Raw genomic sequence first — 21,337 nt, 5'->3', positions numbered from 1 at the left:
TTATCTCGGACTCTGTAAATGCCAGACATTCTCATTTATTATTTTGTTTGAACCTGAACACAACAATGGGAGGTCATTGTTATACCTTCATTTTGCAGGTGAGGAAACTGGAAGCTGAGTGTGTGAGGAAATCTCCTGAGTTTACAAGTGAATATTATGTAAAGCCATCATAGTAAAAAAGAGAGACCGAAATGCAGTACGTTGGTGCAGTCTCAAAAATGGCAGAATGATCTCTGTTCGTTTCCAAGGCAAACCATTCAGTATCACAGTAATACAAGTCTATGCCCCGACCAGTTATGTTGAAGAAGCTGAAGTTGAACAGTTCTATGAAGACCTATAAGACCTTCTAGAACTAACACCCAAAACAGATGTCCCTTTCATTATGAGGGACTGGAATGCAAAAGTAGGAAGTCAAGAAACACCTGGAGTAACAGGCAAATTTGGCCTTGGAGTACAGAATGAAGCTAACAGGGCGAAGATTAACAGAGTTTTGACAAGAGAACAACTGGTCATACCAAACATCCTCTTCCAACAACACAAGAAAATACTCTATATATGGACATCACCAGATAGTCAATGCCAAAATCAGATTGATTATATTCTTTGCAGCCAAAGATGGAAAAGCTGTATACAGTAGGCAAAAACAAAACTGAGAGCTGACTGTGGCTCAGATCATGAACTCCTTATTGTCAAATTAAGACTTAAATTGAAGAAAGTAGAGAAAACTACTAGACCATTCAGGTATGACCTAAATCAAATCCCTTATGATTATACAGTGGAGGTGAGAAATGGATTCAAGGGATTAGATCTGATAGACAGAGAGCCTGAAAAGCTATGGATGGAGGCTTGTGACCTTGCACAGGAGACAGGAATCAAGACCATCCCTATGGAAAAGATATGCAAAAAGGCAAAATGGTTGTCTGAGGAGGCCTTACACATAGCTGTGAAAAGAAGAGATGAGAAAGGCAAAGGAGAAAAGGAAAGATATTCCCATTTGAATGCAGAGTTCCAAAGAATAGCAAGGAGAGATAAGAAAGCATTCCTCAGTGATCAATGTAAAAAATATAGGAAAACAATAGAATGGGAAAGCCTAGAAATCTCTTAAAGAAAGTCAGAGATACCAAGGGAAATTTTTCATGCAAAGATGGGCACAATAAAGACAGAAATGGTATGGACCTGACAGAAGCAGATGCTATTAAGAAGAGGTGGCAAGAATACACAGACAAACTACACAAAAACAATCTTCATGACCCAGATAATCATGATGGTATGATCACTCACCTAGAGCCAGACATCATGGAATGCAAAGTCAAGTGGTCCTTAAGAAGCATCGCTACGTGCTCAACATCACTCATTATCAGAGAAATGCAAATCAAAACCACAATGAGGTACCATTACACGCCAGTCAGGATGGCTGCTATCCAAAAGTCTACAAGCAATAAAATGCTGGAGAGGGTGTGGAGAAAAGGGAACCCTCTTACACTGTTGGTGGGAATGCAAACTAGTATAGCCGCTATGGAGGACAGTGTGGAGATTTCTTAAAAAGCTGGAAATAGAACTGCCATATGACCCAGCAATCCCACTTCTGGGCATACACACCAAGGAAACCAGATCTGAAAGAGACACGTGCACCCCAATGTTCATCGCAGCACTGTTTATAATAGCCAGGACATGGAAGCAACCTAGATGTCTCATCAGCAGATGAATGGATGAGGAAGCTGTGGTACATATACACCATGGAATATTATGCAGCTGTTAAAAAGAATTCACTTGAATCAGTTCTAATGAGATGGATGAAACTGGAGCCCATCATACAGAGTGAAGTAAGCCAGAAAGATAAAGAACAGTACAGCATACTAACACATATATATGGAATTTAGAAAGATGGTAATGATAACCCTATATGCAAAACAGAAAAAGAGACACAGATGTACAGAACAGACTTTTGGACTCTGTGGGAGAGGGCGAGGGTGGGATGTTTCGAGAGAACGGCATCGAAACATGTATATTATCTAGGGTGAAATAGATAACCAGCCCAGGTTGGATGCATGAGACAAGTGCTCGGGCCTGGTGCACTGGGAAGACCCAGAGGGATCTGGTAGAGAGGGAGATGGAAGGGGAGATCGGGATGGGGAATACATAAATCCATGGCTGATTCATGTCAATGTATGACAAAACCCACTACAATATTGTAAAGTAATTAGCCTCCAACTAATAAAAATTAAAAAAAAGAAAAGAAAAAAAAAGAAGCATCACTATGATCAAAGCTAGTGGAGGTGATGGAATTCCAGTTGAGTTATTTCAAATCCTGAAAGATGATGCTGTGAAAATGCTGCACTCAATATGCCAGCAAATTTGGAAAACTCAGCAGTGGCCACAGGACTGGAAAAGGTCAGTTTTCATTCCAATCCCTAAGGAAGGCAATCCCAAAGAAAGTTCAAACTACCATACAACTGCACTCATCTCACATGCTAGCAAAGTAATGCTCAAAATTCTCCAAGCCAGCCTTCAACAGTACATAAACTGTAAACTTCCATATGTTCAAGCTGGGTTTAGAAAAGGCAGAGGAACCAGAGATCAAATTGCCAACATCTGTTGGATCATCGAAAAAGAAAGAGAGTTCCAAAAAAAATCTTCTGCATTGTTGACTATGCCAAAGCCTTTGACTGTGTGGATCACAACAAACTGTGGAAAATTCTGAAAGAGATGAGAATACCAGACCACCTGACCTGTCCCCTGAGAAATATGTATCCAGGTCAAGAAGTGACAGTTAGAACTGGACATGGAACAACAGACTGGTTCCAAATAGGGAAGGGAGTATGTCAAGACTGTATTGTATATTGTCTCCCTGCCTATTTAACTTATACGCAGAGTACATCATGATAAACGCTGGGCTGGATGAAGCACAAGCTGGTATCAAGATAGTCGAGAGAAATATCAATAACCTCAGATACACAGATGACACCACCTTTATGGCAGAAAGCGAAGCACTAAAGAGCCTTTGAGGAGAGTGAAAAAGTTGGCTTAAAACTCAACATTCAGAAAACTAAGTTCATGGCATCTGGTCCCATCACTTCATGGCAAATAGATGGGGAAACAGTGGAAACAGTGATATAGTTTATTTTTATTTATTTATTTTTTGGCTCCAAAATCACGCAGATGGTGACTGCAGCCATGAAATTAAAAGACACTTGCTACTTGGAAAAAAAGCTTTGACCAACCTAGACAGCATATTAAAAGGCAGAGACATTACTCTGCCAACAAAGGTCCATCTAGTTAAGGCTATGGTTTTTCCAGTAGTCGTGTATGGATGTGAGAGTTGGACTATAAAGAAAGCTGAGGGTCAAAGAATTGAAGCTTTTGAACTGTGGTGTTGGAGAAGACCCTTGAGAGTCCCTTGGACTGCATGGAGATCCAACCAGTCCATCTTAAAGGAAACCAGACTTGAATATTCATTGGAAGGACTATTGTTGAAGCTGAAACTCCAATACTTTGACCACCTGATTCGAAGAACTGACTCATTTGAAAAGACCCTCGAACTGGGAAAGACTGAAGGCAGAAGGAGAGATGACAGAGGATGAGATGGTTGTTATGACATCACCGACTCAGTGCACATGAGTTAGAGTAAACTCCGGAAGTTGGTGATGGACAGGGAGGCCTGGCGAGCTGCAATCAATGGAGTCACAACAAGTCAGACACAACTGAGAGACTGAAATGAACTGAATACTTAGAGCTCACATTCAAATTCAGGTGGGTCTGACAGCATTGTGGTTATGGCTTTTGACCACAAATGTATGCTGCCTCTAGATCAAGATATGTGGGGATGGGCTTGTGTCTTTTATGTTTCAGAATGGAGATTGCTATGAAATCATGATATTATTTTTTTATTTATCAAATATTTATTGAGTGCTTAAATGTGACTGGCACTTTTCTAGGAGTTAATTGTGCTAATTATGAATATTGACATTAAGTTTTTAAATTTATTTGCATCTTATGAAAGTCTGATTATTTTTAGCTCTTCTGTTCTTTGACAATAGGTTGATGATTATCTACAAATTTGAAAAATTTTTAGACTCAATCCCAAGAGAACTATGCTTCCATGTTTGTCTTTTCTACATGGTACCTTGGTGTTCATGATTCAATTTCTATATCCTGACTCTTGTTTCTTCATCTGTATAGTGATCTCTGAGGTTCTTCTGAGGACTAAAATTCTAAGCACACTCCTGTTTTATAGATCAGTCCCAATGATCCATGAAATCAGGACTGAAATAAATGGTTTTATATTTAGCTTTGCAAAGTATAAATGAGGTACAGTGAATGAAACCTTTAAAGCACTGTACGAATTTTATTAGTCCTCTATTGCTATGTAACACATTACAGCAGATTTTGTGGCTTAGAATAATCCATATTTGTTATCTCACAGTTTCCAAGGGTTAGGAGTCTCAGCATGGCTTAGCTGGGTCTTCAGCTTAGGATCTCACAAGGGTACAGTTAAGGTGTCAATGGGTTAATTCATGTCTAGGCCTTAGTCTTTTCCCAAGCTCTGATTGTTGGCAGAATTCCTTTTCTTGTGGTTGTAGAATGGAGGTCCCCATTTTCTCTTTGGCTATCAGCCAGGTGCAAGCAGTTCTCAGCCCCTAGAAGTTGCTGGCAGTTTCTTGCTCTGTGACTCCTTCATGTTGTTGTTCAGTTGCTCACTCCTGTCCAACTCTTTGTGACCCCATGGACTGCAGCACACCAGGCTTCCTGTCCTTCACCATCTCCTGGAGTTGGCTCAAATTCATGTCCATTGAGTCAGTGATACTATCTAACCATCTCATCCTTCATAAACACTTTCAAAACTTAGAAGCTTACTTCTTCAAGCTGATGAGAAATAGTCTGTCCTCCTGTATGCTAAGATAAAGTCTTATATAACTATACTGGGTTAAATAGTATCCCCTCAAATTCATGTCTACCTGAAACCTTATAATATGACCATATTTAGAAATGGTTCTTTACAGATATAGTTAGTCAAGTTAATGTGAGGTCATACTGGAGTAGAATAGGCCATAATCTAGTGTCTGTTGTCCTTGTAAGAAAACAGAGGCATACAGACACACAGAGGGAAGACAGCCATGTGACAGCAGCGACAAAGATTGGGTTAAACTTCTGTAAGTCAAGGAACACTAAGGGTTTCTGGGAAACACCAGACGCTAGAAGGAAAGATTACTCCCCTAGAGCCTTCAGAGAGGTCATGACCTATAGATACCTCAATTGCAGACTTTTAGCATCCAAAACTGTAAGAGAACTCATTTCTGTTATTTTTGAACCCCAAATTTGTGGGACTTTATTATGGCAGCCCTAGAAAACTAATACAATAACATAATGTAATCATGGGAATAACAATATCCCATTACCTTTACTATATAATGTAACCAAATCAAGGGAGTGAATGACATTCTCTCAGCTTTGCTATTTCTGTTGGTTAGAAGCAAGTCACAAATTCCTCCTACACTGAAGGTGACAGAATTATGAAGGTGACTCATTGGGATCACCTTAGGATGTATCTGCCACATCAACGCAAGGTTATCTTATTTTATTAGAATAGGCCTTCTATTATGTAGGAAATGAATTAAGCAACCCCATCTAACTCTCTATACCATTTCTAACTATTTTAAAATTATCTGCACAAATATTTTAATAAAAAGTTTCATTGTGATTATTTTTAATGATAGCTCTTTAAACTCTACTACTCAACATATTCTGTGCTCATTTTTTAAAAGTGGATTTGTTGATAATTTAGCGAAAAGTTGTTCTGATCATTTGAAAGTTAGTTGATCATTTGAAAGTATAAAGAAGAGAAACAGAGAAGTTTATTAGCTAAACACTGCCCTCTCAAAAACATCATTTGTGCTCTGAGAGATATTGGTCAGTTAATCAGTATTCCACTGAGCACCTACCATATGCGAAGGATTGTGCAAGATTATTAACTTTACCGTAATACACCTTCAGTATTCAAATGATAAAACAACATGGCTGAAGGCAAGCTGAGACTTGTCAGCCAGCAAAAGTCTTTGCCCTTAGATTACTTTATATACGATATACTTACACAAAACATTCGTAGATTCCATCATATTTATTAGATTTTTGTAGAACTGCAGTTCAGGGTTAGCAGGAAACAACAAAGTAAAGCAATGATGCTATTTCACTATAGGTACTCTGTGATTTTCATGTTGATTCTTGAATCCAAACTTCCACAAATTCTATGAAGTGCTGTCAGATTTGTGAACTAATGTTCCAGACATCTCTCTCATATTTTTCCTTTGGATTTCTTTGTGGGCTATTGGATGGACACATGTTTTCCTTTGGGTAGTGCCATAAACTCCCATATGAGATAGATTTCAACCCTTAGTCAGCCTTGGGGAAAAATAAATGTTTCCTTATATATGAACTTAATACATATCATGTTGCATAACTATTCTGGATACACAGCCTTGTACATTTGAAATATCCTCTGACTTTTAAACTTTCAGAGATAGTTTGTTTGAAAACCTATCAGTTTTGTTAAAGATACAGGCTCATTAACTATCATACTTCCAATTTGCCTTGATTCATGGACCTAACATTCCAGGTTCCTATGCAATATTGCTGTTTACAGCATCGGACCTTGCTTCTATCACTAGTCCCATCCACAACTGGTATTATTTTTGCTTTGGCTCCATCCCTTCATTCTTTCTGGAGTTATTTCTTCACTGATCTCCAGTAGCATATTGGGCACCTACCGACCTGAGAAGTTTCTCTTTCAGTATCCTATCAGAAAGTAGGGATAACCACTAGGCCATTCAGGTATGACCTAAATCAAATCCCTTATGATTATACAGTGGAGGTGAGAAATAGATTTAAGGGACTAGATCTGATAGACAGAGAGCCTGATGAACTATGGACAGAGGTTCGTGACATTGTACAGGAGACAGGAATCAAGACCATCCCCATGGAAAAGATATGTAAAAAGGCAAAATGGTTGTCTGAGGAGGCCTTACCAATAGTTGTGAAATGAAGAGAAGCAAAAAGCAAAGGAGAAAAGGAAAGATATTCCCATTTGAATGCTGAGTTCCAAAGAATAGCCAGGAGAGATAAGAAAGCCTTCCTCAGTGATCAGTGCAAAGAAATAGAGGAAAACAACAGAATGGGAAAGACTAGAGATCTCTTCAAGAAAATTAGAGATACCAAGGGAACATTTCATGCAAAAATGGGCTCAATAAAAGACAGAAATGGTATGGACCTAACAGAAGCAGAAGATATTAAGAAGAGGTGGCAAGAATACACAGAAGAACTGTAAAAAAAAAAAAGATCTCCACAACCCAGATAATCATAATGGTGTGATCACTCACTTAGAGCCAGACATCCTGGAATGTGAAGTCAAGTGGGCCTTAGAAAGCATCACTACGAACAAAGCTAGTGGATGTGATGGAATTTCAGTTGAGCTATTTAAAATCCTGAAAGATGATGCTGTGAAAGTGCTGCACTCAATATGCAAGCAAATTTGGAAAACTCAGCAGTGGCCACAGGACTGGAAAAGGTCCGTTTTCATTCCAGTCCCTAAGAAAGGCAATCCCAAAGTGCTCAAACTACTGCACAATTGTACTCATCTCACACGCTAGTAAAGTAATGCTCAAAATTCTCCAAGCCAGGCTTCAGCAATACGTGAACCGTGAATTTCCAGATGTTCAAGCTGGTTTTAGAAAAGGCAGAGGAGCCAGAGATCAAATTGCCAATATCTGCTGGATCATCGAAAAAGCAAGAGAGTTCCAGATAAACATCTATTTCTGCTTTATTGACTATGCCAAAGCCTTCGACTGTGTGGATCACAATAAACTGTGGAAAATTCTTCAAGAGATGGGAATACCATCTTGACCTGCCTCTTGAGAAACCTGTATGCAGGTCAGGAAGCAACAGTTAGAACTGGATATGGAATGACAGACTGGTTCCAAATAGGAAAAGGAGTATGTCAAGGCTGTATACTGTCACCCTGTTTATTTAACTTATATGCAGAGTACATCATGAGAAACACTGGTCTGGAAGAAGCACAAGCTGGAATCAAGATTGCCGGGAGAAATATCAATAACCTCAGATATGCAGATGACACCACCCTTATGGCAGAAAGTGAAGAGGAACTAAAAAGCCTCTTGATGAAGGTGAAAGAGGAGAGTGAAAAAGTTGGCTTAAAGCTTAACATTCAGAAAACTAAGATCATGGCATCTGGTCCAGTCACCTCGTGGGAAATAGATGGGGAGATAGTGGAAACAGTGTCAGACTTTATTTTTTGGGGCTCCAAAATCACTGCGGATGGTGACTGCAGCCATGAAATTAAAAGAAGCTTACTCCTGGAAGGAAAGTGATGACCAACTTAGATAGCATATTGAAAAGCAGAGACATTACTTTGCCAACAAAGGTCCATCTCATCAAGGCTATGGTTTTTCACTAGTCATGTATGGATGTGAGAGTTGGACTGTGAAGAAAGCTGAGTGCCGAAAAATTGGTGCTTTTGAACTGTGGTGTTGGAGAAGACTCTTGAGAGTCCCTGGGACTACAAGGAGATCCAAGCAGTCCCTCCTAAAGGAGATCAGTCCTGGGTGTTCATTGGAAGGACTGATGCTGCAGCTAAAAGTCCAATACTTTGGCCACCTCATGCGAAGAGTTGACTCATTGGAAAAGACCCTGATGCTGGGAGTGGTTGGGGACAGGAGGAGAAGGGGATGACAGAGGATGAGATGGCTGGATGGCATCACCAACTCGATGGGCATGACTTTGAGTAAACTCCAGGGGTTTGTGATGGACAGAGAGGTCTGGCGTGCTGCGATTCATGGGGTCGCAGAGTCGGACACGACTGAGCGATTGAATTGAACTGAACTGATACTATCATACACACTGCTGTCAAAATCAGGCTCCTGAACTATTCTTGATTCTATAAAGATCACAATTAAAATGCTCTCTTCTTGCCAAATTCATATCTTCAGTGCTTTGTGGATAATCCTATAGGGTATTGGTATTGAGTATAGCCAGACAGAGGTATTAAATGTGATTACTCCAGGAAGATTATTTGTGTATTATCAAACATGGAAAAATAAAGTACATTTTAGGTCTCTAATCTTAGAATTTCCATGTGATTAAGTGAAGTTTCTTCATGTAAAGAAGGTCATAGAGTTGAGTTTCTGGCTCTGGGTTTTAGCAAAATAAAATGTTCTATAGGTTCCTGATAAAACTTAGATAGAGGTGTTAGTTCTCCTCTGAGTTTTCTGGATTGGATCTCTGAGTGAGAGATGTCAGAATCCTATAGTTTAAAATCACAGGTTCTAGAGTCAGTTAGCCTGAGTTCAAATTTGAGATCTGGCACTTTTTAGCTGTATAATTGGATAGGATGATACATCATAGGAAATTTGTGGTGATTAAATAATGACTGTAAATTGCATAACATGAATCTTAGCATATAGGAAATGCTTAATATGTTAGCTAAAGTGAATGAGCAAAAATAAACTTTCAGCTCAACACTCACTTCCAAGTGTCTGTGAAGCAAACTTAGCCTATGGAGAAATTTGCAAATGATCTGGGCATATTCTTGGCTCTAGAATATTTTGGCACCACCCATTCTGGTAGGAAGGAACACACATTCACTGGCCACCTACTGCCATCAGATATGTCAGAATATTTGCATTGATGGGCTCATCAAATTCTCAACCTCCCCAAAAACCCTACAAAAAACCCATGAAAAATTCTCATTTTTAAATAAGGAACTAAGTCCAAATAATAAGTTGCAGATCTATGATTTAAATCCACACTTGTTCAACTTTCTGATCCAAGTTCTTGTTGCTCCACCATGCTGCCTTTCAAAAGGCAAAGCCCCCTGAAATTCAGCCATGTTATATGACTGCTGTATGCCATGAAGAGAGAAAAATAAAAATGGAAAGTGATGAAGATGTTTATCATACAGAAAATGACATTTCCTGTGAAAAGGCATAAATGATTTCAAATGATAGACAAGCCTAGAAGCTTTTGGGAGGATTTGAAATGTGATTAGGTATACACAATCAGACATCGTCCTACCAGTTACTTGTATAGATCTTTTTATTTCCGCTCACAGATACATGAAGTCATACTTGCCTGATTTAGTTTTTGTCTGTTGATAATCTTGGACCCAGATGCAGTGAAAGTGGCTGGGAATGGTAGGTGGGAAATATCTATATTTGCATTTTGAAAATATCACATAGGTTACAGTATGGAGAACAGATAAGAAAAAGGTCAGATGATTGTAGGGAGATTAGTTAGGATCACCTGCACTAGTACAGGTGAAAGATGGTGATTCTTAAGAGTAGGATTAGTAATAGTCAACAGGGTGAAAAGTCGATGACTTTGAGTTAAGAATTAAATTAATGGGGCTTTGTGATGTACCAGACATGAGTGTTGAAGTGAGAAATGTTCAAAGAGAGCTCTTATTTCTGTAAGGTTCACTATAGGGGAAATATCAATATGGCATTTTTTGTATATGCTAGATTTGAATATGATGAGTTTGAGAATTTCAAATGGAAATGTAGGATAGAAAATTGAAAGCAAAGATATAAAGCTTAGGTATAAAGTCCAGGATGAGAGATGTAAATATAGGGAAAGAGGTAATCATAGTATATATGATGATTAAAGCTGTGAGTGTGAGTTTTCTCAGAAAAATACAGAAAGTAAGACATAAAAGTTGCCTACTACACAGAATTTCCCCTTCATTGGTCATAGCCTTGTCATGTCAGAGGGGCCTGTGTAACTCAATGAAGCTATGAGCCATGTGGTGCAGAGCCGTCAGAGACAGATGAGTCATAGTGAAGAGTTCTGACATGGTCCACTGGAGGAGGATATGGCAACACACTCCAGTTTTCTTGCTGCAAGAACCCCGTGAACAGTATGAAAAGGCAAAAAGATATGACACTGGAAGATGATCCCACCATGTCAGAAAGTGTACAATATGCTACTGGAGAAGAGCAGAGGGCAATTACTAATAGCTCCAGAAGAAAGAAGAGGTTGGGCCAAAGCAGAAATGATCCTCAGTTGTGGATGTGTCTAGTGGAAAAAGGAAAGTCTGATGCTATAAAGAACAACATTACACAGGAACCTGGAATGTTAGGTCCATGAATAAAGAAAGGTAAATTGGATGTGGTCAAGCAGGACATGGCAAGAGTGAGCATCGACATCTTAGGAATCAGTGAACTAACTTAGATAGGAATGAATGAATTTAATTCAGATGACTATCAAATCTACTACCGTGGGCAAGAATCCTTTAGAAGAAATGGAGTACCCCTCATAGTCAACAAAAGAATCCAAAATGCAGTACTTGGATGCAAACTCAAAAATGACAGCATGCCTGAAGAACTATGGACAGAAGTTGGTAACATCGTATAGGAGACAGTAACCAGAACCATCCCAGAGAAATAGAAATGCAAGAAGACAAAGTGGTTTTCTAAGAAGGCTTTACAAATAGCTAAGGAAAGAAGAGAAGCAAAAGGCAAAGGAGAAAGGGAAAGATTTACCCAAATGAATGCAGAGTTCAAGAGAATAGCAAGGAGAGATAAGAAGGCCTTCTTAAATGAACAGAGCAAAGAAATACAGGAAAACAATAGAATGGGACAGACTAGAGATCTCTTCAAAAAAATTTGAGATATCAAGGGGATATTTCATGCAATGATGGGCTTGATAAAGGACAGAAATGGTAAGAACTTAATGGAAGTAGAAGAGATTTAGAAGAGGTAGCAAGAAGACACAGAAGAACTATACAAAATGTCATAATGACCTAGATAACCACTATGGTGTGGTCACTCATCTAGAGCCAGACATCCTGGCATGTGAAGTCAAGTGGGTCTTAGGAAGCATTACTACAAACAAGGCTAGTGAAGGTGATGGAATTCCAGCTGAGTAATTTAAAATCCTAAAGGATGGTGCTGTTAAAGTGCTGCACTCAATATGCCAGCAAATTTGGAAAACTCAGCAGTGCCCACAGGACTGGAAAATGTCAGTTTTCATTCCAGTCCCAAAGAAGGGCAATGCCAAAGAATGTTCAAACTACATTTCAACATTGTACAGTTGTGCTTATTTTACATGCTAGTGAGATTATGCTCAATATCCTTCAAGCTAGACTTCAAAAGTACATGAACTGAGAACTTCTAGATGTACAAGCTGGATTTAGAAAAGGCAGAGGAACCAGAGATTAAATTGCCAAGATTTGTTGCATCATGGAAAAAGCAAGAGAATACCAGAAAGTCATCTAATTCTTCGTTGAGTATGCCAAACTTTTGACTGTGTGGATCACAATAAACTGTGGAAAATTCTTAAAGAGATGGGAATACCAGACCACCTTACCTGTCTCTTAAGAAACCTGTATGTGGATTGAGAAGCAACAGTTAGAATTGGGCATGGAACAATTGATTGGTTGAAAATCAGGAATGGAGTATGACAAGGCTGTATATTATCAACCTGCTTAACTTCTTTTCAGAGTACATCATGCGAAATGCCAAGGCTGGGTGACTCACAAGTTGGAATCAAGGCTGCAGGCAGAAATATTGCCAACTTCAGATATGCAGATGACCACTCTATAGGCAGAAAGTGAAAAGGAACTAGAGTCTCTTGATGAGGGTGAAAGAGGAGAGTGAAAAAGCTGACTTGAATCTCAGCTTTCAAAAAAGTGAGAACATGGCACCCAGTCCCATCACATCATGGCAAATAGAAGGGAAAAAAGTAGGAGCAGTGACCGTTTTTCTTTTCTTGGGCTCCAAAATCACCACAGCCATGAAATTAAAAGATGCTTGCTTCTTGGAACGAAAGCTATGACAAACCTAGTCAGCATATTAAAAAGCAAAGACATCACTTTGCTGACAAATCTCCATATAGCCAAAGCTATGGCTTTTCCAATAGTCATGTTTAGATGTGAGAATTGGACCATAAAGAAGGTTGAGCACAGAAGTACTGATGCTTTCAAATTGTGGTACTGAAGAAGACTCTTGAAAGTTGCTTGGACTGCAAGGAGGGCAAACTAGTGAATCCTAAGGGAAATCAACTCTGAATATTCATTAGAAGGACTGATGCTGAAGCTGAAGCTCTGATACTTTGGCCACCTGATGTAAAGAGCCAACTCATTGGAGAAGACCCTGATGCTAGGAAAGATTGAAGGCAGAGGGAGAAAGGAATGGCAGAGGATGAGATGTTTTGATAGCATCACCAACTCAATTAACATGTATTTAAGCAAACTCCCGGAGACATTTGATGACAGACGAGCCTGGTGTATTGCAATCCATGGGGTCACAAAGAGTTGAACATGACTTAGCAACTGAACAAGAGCACACAGAGTTTTGGAAGTCCAGCATTTGTTGGGTGGGTGGATGTAGATAAGCACAAGAGATACATGAGTGACCAGAGATCGAGGAGTAAAACTCAGGTAGTTGTGGTAAGGAAGGATTTCAAAAGGAGAGATTAATACATATGATTGTAGATGAGGACTGAAACATATCCATCGTTTTTGTAACATGGAGTGATTTAGTGACCTTAACAAGATTTCTGTTGGTGAAGTGATGAGGGTAGAAACTAAATTACAGGGAGGAGCGAGCAGCAGGTATGAAATTGTTATAATCTATAGGGTATAGAAAAAATAAAACCTGTTGACAAATTGGATTAGGTTTTTAGAAGAAAATCGGGCTTTCTCTTTTCTTTTTTCTGACTAATAAAAGCAAAATGTTGCCATTTATATGGTAAATTTTTTATACCCCAATCAACAAGAAAAAAACAAAAGGAAGTTAAAAAAGAGAACCAAACTAAGTCAAAGGGAAATAGTGGAAAGAGAAAGTAAAACAGGAAAAAAATCTCATTTAAATTGCCTCAAAAAGAATAAAATGCCTAGGAATAAACTTAACCAAGGAGGTAAAATACGTGTACTGTGAAAACGATAAAACATTGATGAGATGTTTTCCCTCATTTTGATGAGAGTTTTTCTATCGTGAATGGATATTGAATCAAATGCTTTTCTGTTTCTATTGAGATGATTATGTGGTTTTTATCTTTCATCTTTCCTTTTGTTAATGTGGTGTATCACACTGATTGATTTGCTTATGATGAACTATCTTTGCAACCCTGGAATGAATCCAGCCAGTGTGATCATGGTATATGTATCCTTTTTATGTATTGTTGGATTTGGTATGATAATATTTGGGGGGGGCAGATTTTTGCATCTATAGTCATTAAAGATATTGGCCTGTAATTTTCTTGTTTTATAGTCTGGTTTTTGCATCAGGGTAATGATGGCCTCATGGAATGAATTTATGAGTTTCCCTTCTCAATTTTTTTGGAATAACTTGAGAAGGATAGGTCTAAATTCTTTATAGTTTTGTATAATGAGCTCCAGTTTCATCCATCTCATTAGAACTGATTCAAATGAATTCTTTTTAATGGCTGAGTAATATTCCATGGTGTATATGTACCACAGCTTCCTCATCCATTCGTCTGCTGATGGGCATCTGGGTTGCTTCCATGTCCTGGCTATTATAAACAGTGCTGCGATGAACATTGGGGTGCACGTGTCTCTTTCAGATCTGGTTTCCTTGGTGTGTATGCCCAGAAGTGGTATTGCTGGGTCATATGGCAGTTCTATTTCCAGCTTTTTAAGAAATCTCCACACTGTTTTCCATAGTGGCTGTACTAATTTGCATTCCCACCAACAGTGTAAGAGGGTCCCCTTTTCTCCACACCCTCTCCAGCATTTATTGCTTGTAGACTTTTGGATAGCAGCCATCCTGACTGGCGTATAATGGTAGCTCATTGTGGTTTTGATTTGCATTTCTCTGATAATGAGTGATGTTGCAGAGCGAAGTAAGCCAGAAAGATAAAGACCATTACAGTATACTAACACATATATATGGACTTTAGAAAGATGGTAACGATAACCCTATATGCAAAACAGAAAAAGAGACTCAGATGTATAGAACAGACTCGTGGACTCTGGGAGAAGGCGAGGGTGGGATGTTTCAAGAGAACAGCATCGAAACATGTATATTATCTAGGGTGAAACAGATCACCAGCCCAGGTTGGGTGCATGAGACAAGCGCTCGGGCCTGGTGCACTGGGAAGACCCAGAGGGATCGGGTGGAGAGGGAGGTGGGAGAGGGGACCGGGATGGGGAATACATGTAAATCCATGGCTAATTCATTTCAATGTATGACAAAAACTACTGTAATGATGTAAAGTAATTAGCCTCCAACTAATAAAAATAAATGGAAAAATAAAAAAATAAAAAATAAATAAATTCTTTATAGTTTTGGTGAAGTTCCCCAGTGAAGCCATTTGGTCCTGGACTTCATAGGGTTTTTTTTTTAATTGAAAATTCATGTAGCGATCAGTCTGTTCAAATTTTCCATTTCTTTTTAACTCACTCTTGACAGGCTATATGTTTATAGAAAATTTTCCATTTCTTCTAGGTTGTCCAATTTATTGGCATATGACTGTTTATAGTATTCTTTCATGATTTTTTTCTTTGAATTTCTGTGGTGTTGGTTGCTATTTTCCCTCTTTCATTTCTTCCCTCAGTTGCCTCTGACTCTCACCAACCAATGGCCTATAGGCCACTAGGCTCCTCTCTCCATGGGATTTCCCAGACAAGAATACTGGACTGGGTTGTCATTCCCTTCTCCAGGGGATCTTCCTGAGCCAGGGATTGAATTTGGGTTTCCTTCATTGTAGGCAGATTCTTTACCATCTGAGCTACCATTTTGTTTGATTCCGTCTTCTTTTCTTGGTGAGACTGGCTAGAGGTTTGTCAATTTTGCTTATCTTTTAAGAAAACCAGCTTTTTCACTTATTAATTTTTTCTATAGATTTTGATCTCTATTTCTTCTCTAATCTTTATTTTTTTCTTTCCTTTTCCTGACTGTGGATTTTGTTTGTTCTTCTTTTTATAATTCTTTTAGGTGGTAGATTAAGTTATTTATCTGAGATTTCTTATTTTTGGAGGAAAGCCTATATTGCTCCCTTTTAGGACCGTTTTTGCTGCATCTTATATGTTTTTGTAAACCTGAATTTTTCATTTCTATTTTTCTTGAGGTATTTTTTTAATTTCTTCTTTGATTTCATCAATTACCCGTTGATTTTTTTTTTTTTTAGGATCATGTTTGTCCTCCATGTGTTCCTTGTTTGTTTGATTTTGTTTCTTTAGTTGATTTCTAGTTTCATAACGTTGTGGTTAGAAAAAATGCTTAATATAATTTATATACTCTTGTTATTTGCTGAGGCTTGTTTTATGGCCTATTCTGTTGTCTATTCTAGAGAATGTTGTATACACAGTTGAAAACAATGTGTATTCTCCTTTCTTTGGATATAGTGTCCTGTAGATGTAAATTAAGTCCAATTAGTCTATTGTGTCATTTCGGACCTGTTTCCTCATTGATTTTCTGTCTGGAAGATCTGTCCATTGATGTTGTGCATGCTAAGTTGCTTCAATCATGTCCAACTCTTTGAGTCCCTATGGACTGGAGCCTGCCAGGCTCCTGTGTCCGTGGGATTGTCCAGGAAAGAATATTGGAGTCAGTTGACATGCCCTTCTCCAGAGGATCTTCCTGACCCAGAGATTAAACCTCTTATATCTCCTGCATTGCAGGCAGGTTCTTTACTGCTAGTGCCACCAGTGGGATGTTAAAATCTCTGACTATTATTGTATGATTATCAGTCTCTCCCTTTATGTCTGTTAGTATATGTATATTTAAGTGCTCCTGCATTGGTGCATGTATGTTAATGAGTGTAATATCTTTTTCTTATATTAATCCTATTATTATTATTATAATTCCCTTCTTTGTCTTTCTTTATGGACTTTGCTTAAAGTCTTTTTTTTTCTTCTGGTATTTTTACCCCTGCTTTCTTGTCATTTCCATTCATATGAAATATATATTTTCCATCCCCTCACTTCCAGTCTTTCTGTGTTTCACCCTGAAGTGAGTCTCTTGTAGGCAGCAAACTGCAGGTTCTTTTTTCTTTTTTAATCCAATCAGCCAAACTGTATTTTTCTATTGTAGCATTTTGTCTACTGACATTCAAAGTAATTATTGATAGATATTCTTATAAGGATTTTGAGACTATACATTTTTTTTATTAAAATATTTTTAAAACTAGCATACAGTAATTATTGATTTTCATTTGTATACAGTTATATGAATGTTAACACATGTGTAGATTCAGTAACTACCATTGATGTCAGAATACAGAACCACCCCAAAAATATCCTCTATGCTACTGATACAATTTTCCTTCCTAACCCATAGAAACCACTTATCTGTTCTCTTACCTATAGTTTTGTTTTTTTGAAGCTTCCATATAAATGGAGTGTGTAACTTCTTGAGGCTGGTGTCTTTTACCTGAGAATAGTGCATTTGAATTTATCCATTTTGTTCCAAGTGTCAATAATTCATGTCTTTTTTTTTTCTTCTGAGTAAGATTCCATTATATAAATACACCACAATGTGTTTATCCATTTACCTGTTCAATGGCAAGAATTGTTTCTAATTGTTGGCAATTACAACTAATGCTGCTATAAATATTTGTTATAGGTTTCTGTGTGAACCTAATTTTACTTTCCCTGAAGTAGTTAGCCAGGAGTAGGATTACTGGGCCATATTATAATATGTATTTCACTTTATGAGACACTGCCAAATTGCTTTCTAGCTGTTCCATTTTGTATCTTTGTTTTAAAACCAAAATTAGATACACATGTATTAGAATGAGTAAAATTTAAAATTTCTGGCAATTTTAAGTGCTGACAAAGATGTAGAGGACCTAGAACTCTCCTACACTTCTGTTGGGAATGCAATATGGTACAGCTAAATGAAAAAAAGATGGGGTAGCTCACATTCTTTGATAATCTAATCATGGAAGTGACATTTCATCACTTTGCCATATTCTGTTAGAATCAAGTTACTAAGTCTAGCTCACACTCACAAGGGGAGAGAATTCTACAAAGATGAATATTAGGGAGGAGGGATCACATTTGGAGTCATTGGAAGGCTGCCTAAAATAGTAAAGAAAAGAGCAACATATTTACAGAGAAGAATATTGTATTTACACAGATTTTCACCATTTATATTGCTCTTTCTGCATTATTGATGCTCAAATTTCTTCCTGCTATCATTTACCTTCTATGAAAAAAATTTAATATCTTTTATTTCAGAACAGGTCTCTTAGTTTTTCTTATTCTAAGTCTTCATTTTACTTTTTTCTTCTTAAGGGTCTATTCGCTGTGTGTAGTATGCTATGTTGACAGTTTTTTTTTCTTTTGACTCTTTAAAAATGCTGTTCAGTTTGCTTCTGGTTTTCATGTTTTTTGATGAATCTGAATTGTTTTTCTATAAATAGTTTGTCATTTACTCTAGTTGCTTTCAAATATTTGTTTTAATTTTCAGCAGTTTGATAATGATGGATTTCTTTGAGTTTCTCCTGTTTGGAGTTCACTGGGTACTTGAATCTGTAGGCATATGTTTTTTACAAAAGTCTGGAAGTTTTCAGCCATTATATCTTCAAAGATTTTGAGTACTGGGCTCTTTCTCTTTTTCTGGGACTCCAATAACAAAAATATTAAATCTTTTGATACATTACCATAAATCCTTGAGACTTTGTTACTTTTTCCCAATTTGATTTTCAGTTAGAAAAATATCTGTGAATCTGTCTTCAAAGTACACGTAGTCTTTTCTTTTTTTTTTTTTCTCAGTCTTTTCTTTGTTATCTCCAATTTACTATTGAGCCTTTATAGTTAGTTTTTAATTTTGGTTATTGGTTTTGGCAGCTCTAAAATTCCTCTTTAGTTCTTCTTTTGCTGAGATTTTGAACATCTTTTCTTTATTTTAAATCTCTTCATTTCTAGTATGGTATCCCTTTCTTGTTGGAGCATTTTTATAATGGCTGATATAAAGTTTTTGTCATTTAATTCCAATATCTGTGTCATTTCAGTGTTCATGACTATTGATTGTCTTTTTCTTTGCAAGTTGAGATTTTACTAGTTCTTATTATTCCAAATTATTTTAGATTATGTCCTGAATATTTTAAATGTTATAAGATTCTTAGTCTTGTTTAAATCCTATGGAAATGTTGATATTTTTGTGTTAGCAGGCAACTGACCCAATCAATATATCTCAGAAGTTCTGTACAGTCTTCTGTGGGTTATGGTTTCAATGTCAGTTCCATTTTCAGAATGTTTGTGTATTATTCTGATATGTTCTGTGTACACGCTGTTCAGTGTCCAGTCTGAGATTTATATCTTAGTTAAGTTCTAGTCTTTGTTGTGCTGTTTAAGATACAATTCATTCATGTGCAACTTAGGATGTGAGCCCAGGAATTTTTTTTTAAATGTTTTTTTATTGTGTTACTTTCCCAAATTCCTTCCTGTCCTCTGTTTCCTGATGTTTCCATGGTTGGTTTTCTGGTTAGAAAATTAAGATGTTATTTAACTTGCTTTGTTGCCATTCTCACTTCTCATGACTATACTTGCATCTGGGACCCAGACTCTATAGAAGCTATAGAGAACAGACCATTGGGTCTCTCCAAGTCTAACTTTCCTTACTCATTGACTCTAAAATACATTTTCTTTCTAGCATTGCAAAGCTTTAATTTTTTTGAATGTTTTCTAAAGAAGTCATTTTGCTAAAAGCTTACACTTTTCTCTTTTGAATCAAAACCTGTACTCTATATGGTAATAAGCAAAGGAAGCAAATTTTGGGTACAATAGTCTTAGGTAAGTCCCTTGTACTGAGGAAATTTCTTTTTTTTTTTTTTTTTCATTTATTTTTATTAGTTGGTGGCTAATTACTTTACAACATTGCAGTGGTTTTTGTCATACATTGAAATGAATTAGCCATTAAGAAATCTGAAATTAACTGTAAGATGAGGTTTAGACAATAGGAAGTGCAAAGAGAAGTGTACAAGAGAGAAGTAGATAGTACATCTAATAGATACTGGTTCTCCCATACTGGTCTAATGTTGAGGTTGAAACTAACCACTAGTCCTGAAAAAAAAAAAAGTTCATGTGTTTTTGAGTTCTGTTAGGTCTTTTGAGGTTGTAAATTACAAATTTTGCATTGGCTTCCCTTTTATAGGTCTTAAGTCTACTCACAACCACATTACTTCCCACAGTGGGTTAATAATTAAAAAATCACATTTTGATTTTCCTGGGAGGTCTGTGGAATTCAGTATCAGTGAAACCCAGGATTTTCAGATATACTCTTATTACCTTTCCAAGGTAAGGACACAAAGGAATCCTATTCAGGGATATATATATAAAAATCCTTTAAAGATCTAGTTTTTTGAGAGTAAAATGTTTAACAAATATTGTCCATTTTTTACTCTGAGCTGGATACTTAAAACCATGTGACTGGTTATCAGACTAAAAATAAAATGATTTTCAAAAATAAATAAAGCTTTCCAAGTAGTACGTAAAAATGATGTCATTGAAATCTGAAAATTCTTTGTAACAGTTTATGTTTATATTAATACAATGATGTCCAACTGATGTCTGATGTAAGAAAAAAACAAAAAAAAAATCTCTTAGAGAAAATTAGCTACTTGAACGTGGGCTGCCAAAGGCATTTAGTAAGTCTCAAAATTTTGGCAGAATATCACAGCATTCAAATGGAGGAGATAAACTTGAGGTGTAAGGGATATGAAACGCAGCTTGCATTCCTGACTCTCCAGACAGTAGATTTTGGAAGGTGATAAGATGGGTTAAAACTTCTGAGGCAAAAGGTAAATGAATTCTGAAGCTGCCAGTGATATATCCTAGCTGGACTAAAATCAAGATGTTGTCATTAGTTTAAGCAATCTAGGAGTTATGGGGTTCTTTTATCTTATCTTTTAAAATATAACTTTCACATCATTATTACATCAAAATTTTTTTCTTATTGGAGAACTTGTAATTTGGTATACACTCAAAATAGTGCCTCTTTTCAGCACTGAGGAAAAAAACAGCCTGAACATAAATAACATGAAAATAATATTTAGGTAAAGAATGAAGAATTATAAGCAAGGTGCATCTTAATTCCTGTTCTTTCTTCATAACCAGTGTGCATGATAAATAGTGTATGTAAGAGGCAAAGTGATCTGAACATCTTTGAGGATGAAAAAGTAGTTTGTTATGTGAGAAATAATAAAACTACTTGTAGTCAGTCTAGCTACAGATAGATAATTGGTACAGTGGGGGCTGGTGCAAAACATTGTTCTATTACTACTAACTGTAATAATTTATAGTATTTATTTAGCTTGTGCAAAGTTTGCTGAACTTTGCCATAGAGATATCTTGAAGGAAAATATT

At 37.1% G+C, this 21,337-nt stretch overlaps 1 long non-coding RNA gene across 4 annotated transcripts in view; it reads left to right on the top strand.

The window, feature by feature from the left end:
- The window catches only part of LOC110126619 (uncharacterized), a 362,093-nt gene that overhangs the window by 26,846 nt on the left and 313,910 nt on the right, over nucleotides 1-21,337 (top strand). For all 4 annotated transcript variants that reach the window (XR_011491488.1, XR_011491485.1, XR_011491487.1 and 1 more), the window contains one exon: nucleotides 99-3,750. This is a non-coding gene — a long non-coding RNA (uncharacterized lncRNA). The remainder of the gene's footprint in view (nucleotides 1-98; nucleotides 3,751-21,337) is intronic.

Source organism: Odocoileus virginianus, chromosome 15, assembly GCF_023699985.2.
Source record: "Odocoileus virginianus isolate 20LAN1187 ecotype Illinois chromosome 15, Ovbor_1.2, whole genome shotgun sequence".
NCBI classification, from domain to species: Eukaryota; Metazoa; Chordata; class Mammalia; order Artiodactyla; family Cervidae; genus Odocoileus; species Odocoileus virginianus.
The sequence above is the reverse complement of the archived record's forward strand: the minus strand, read 5'-3'. Positions and strand labels throughout refer to the sequence as shown.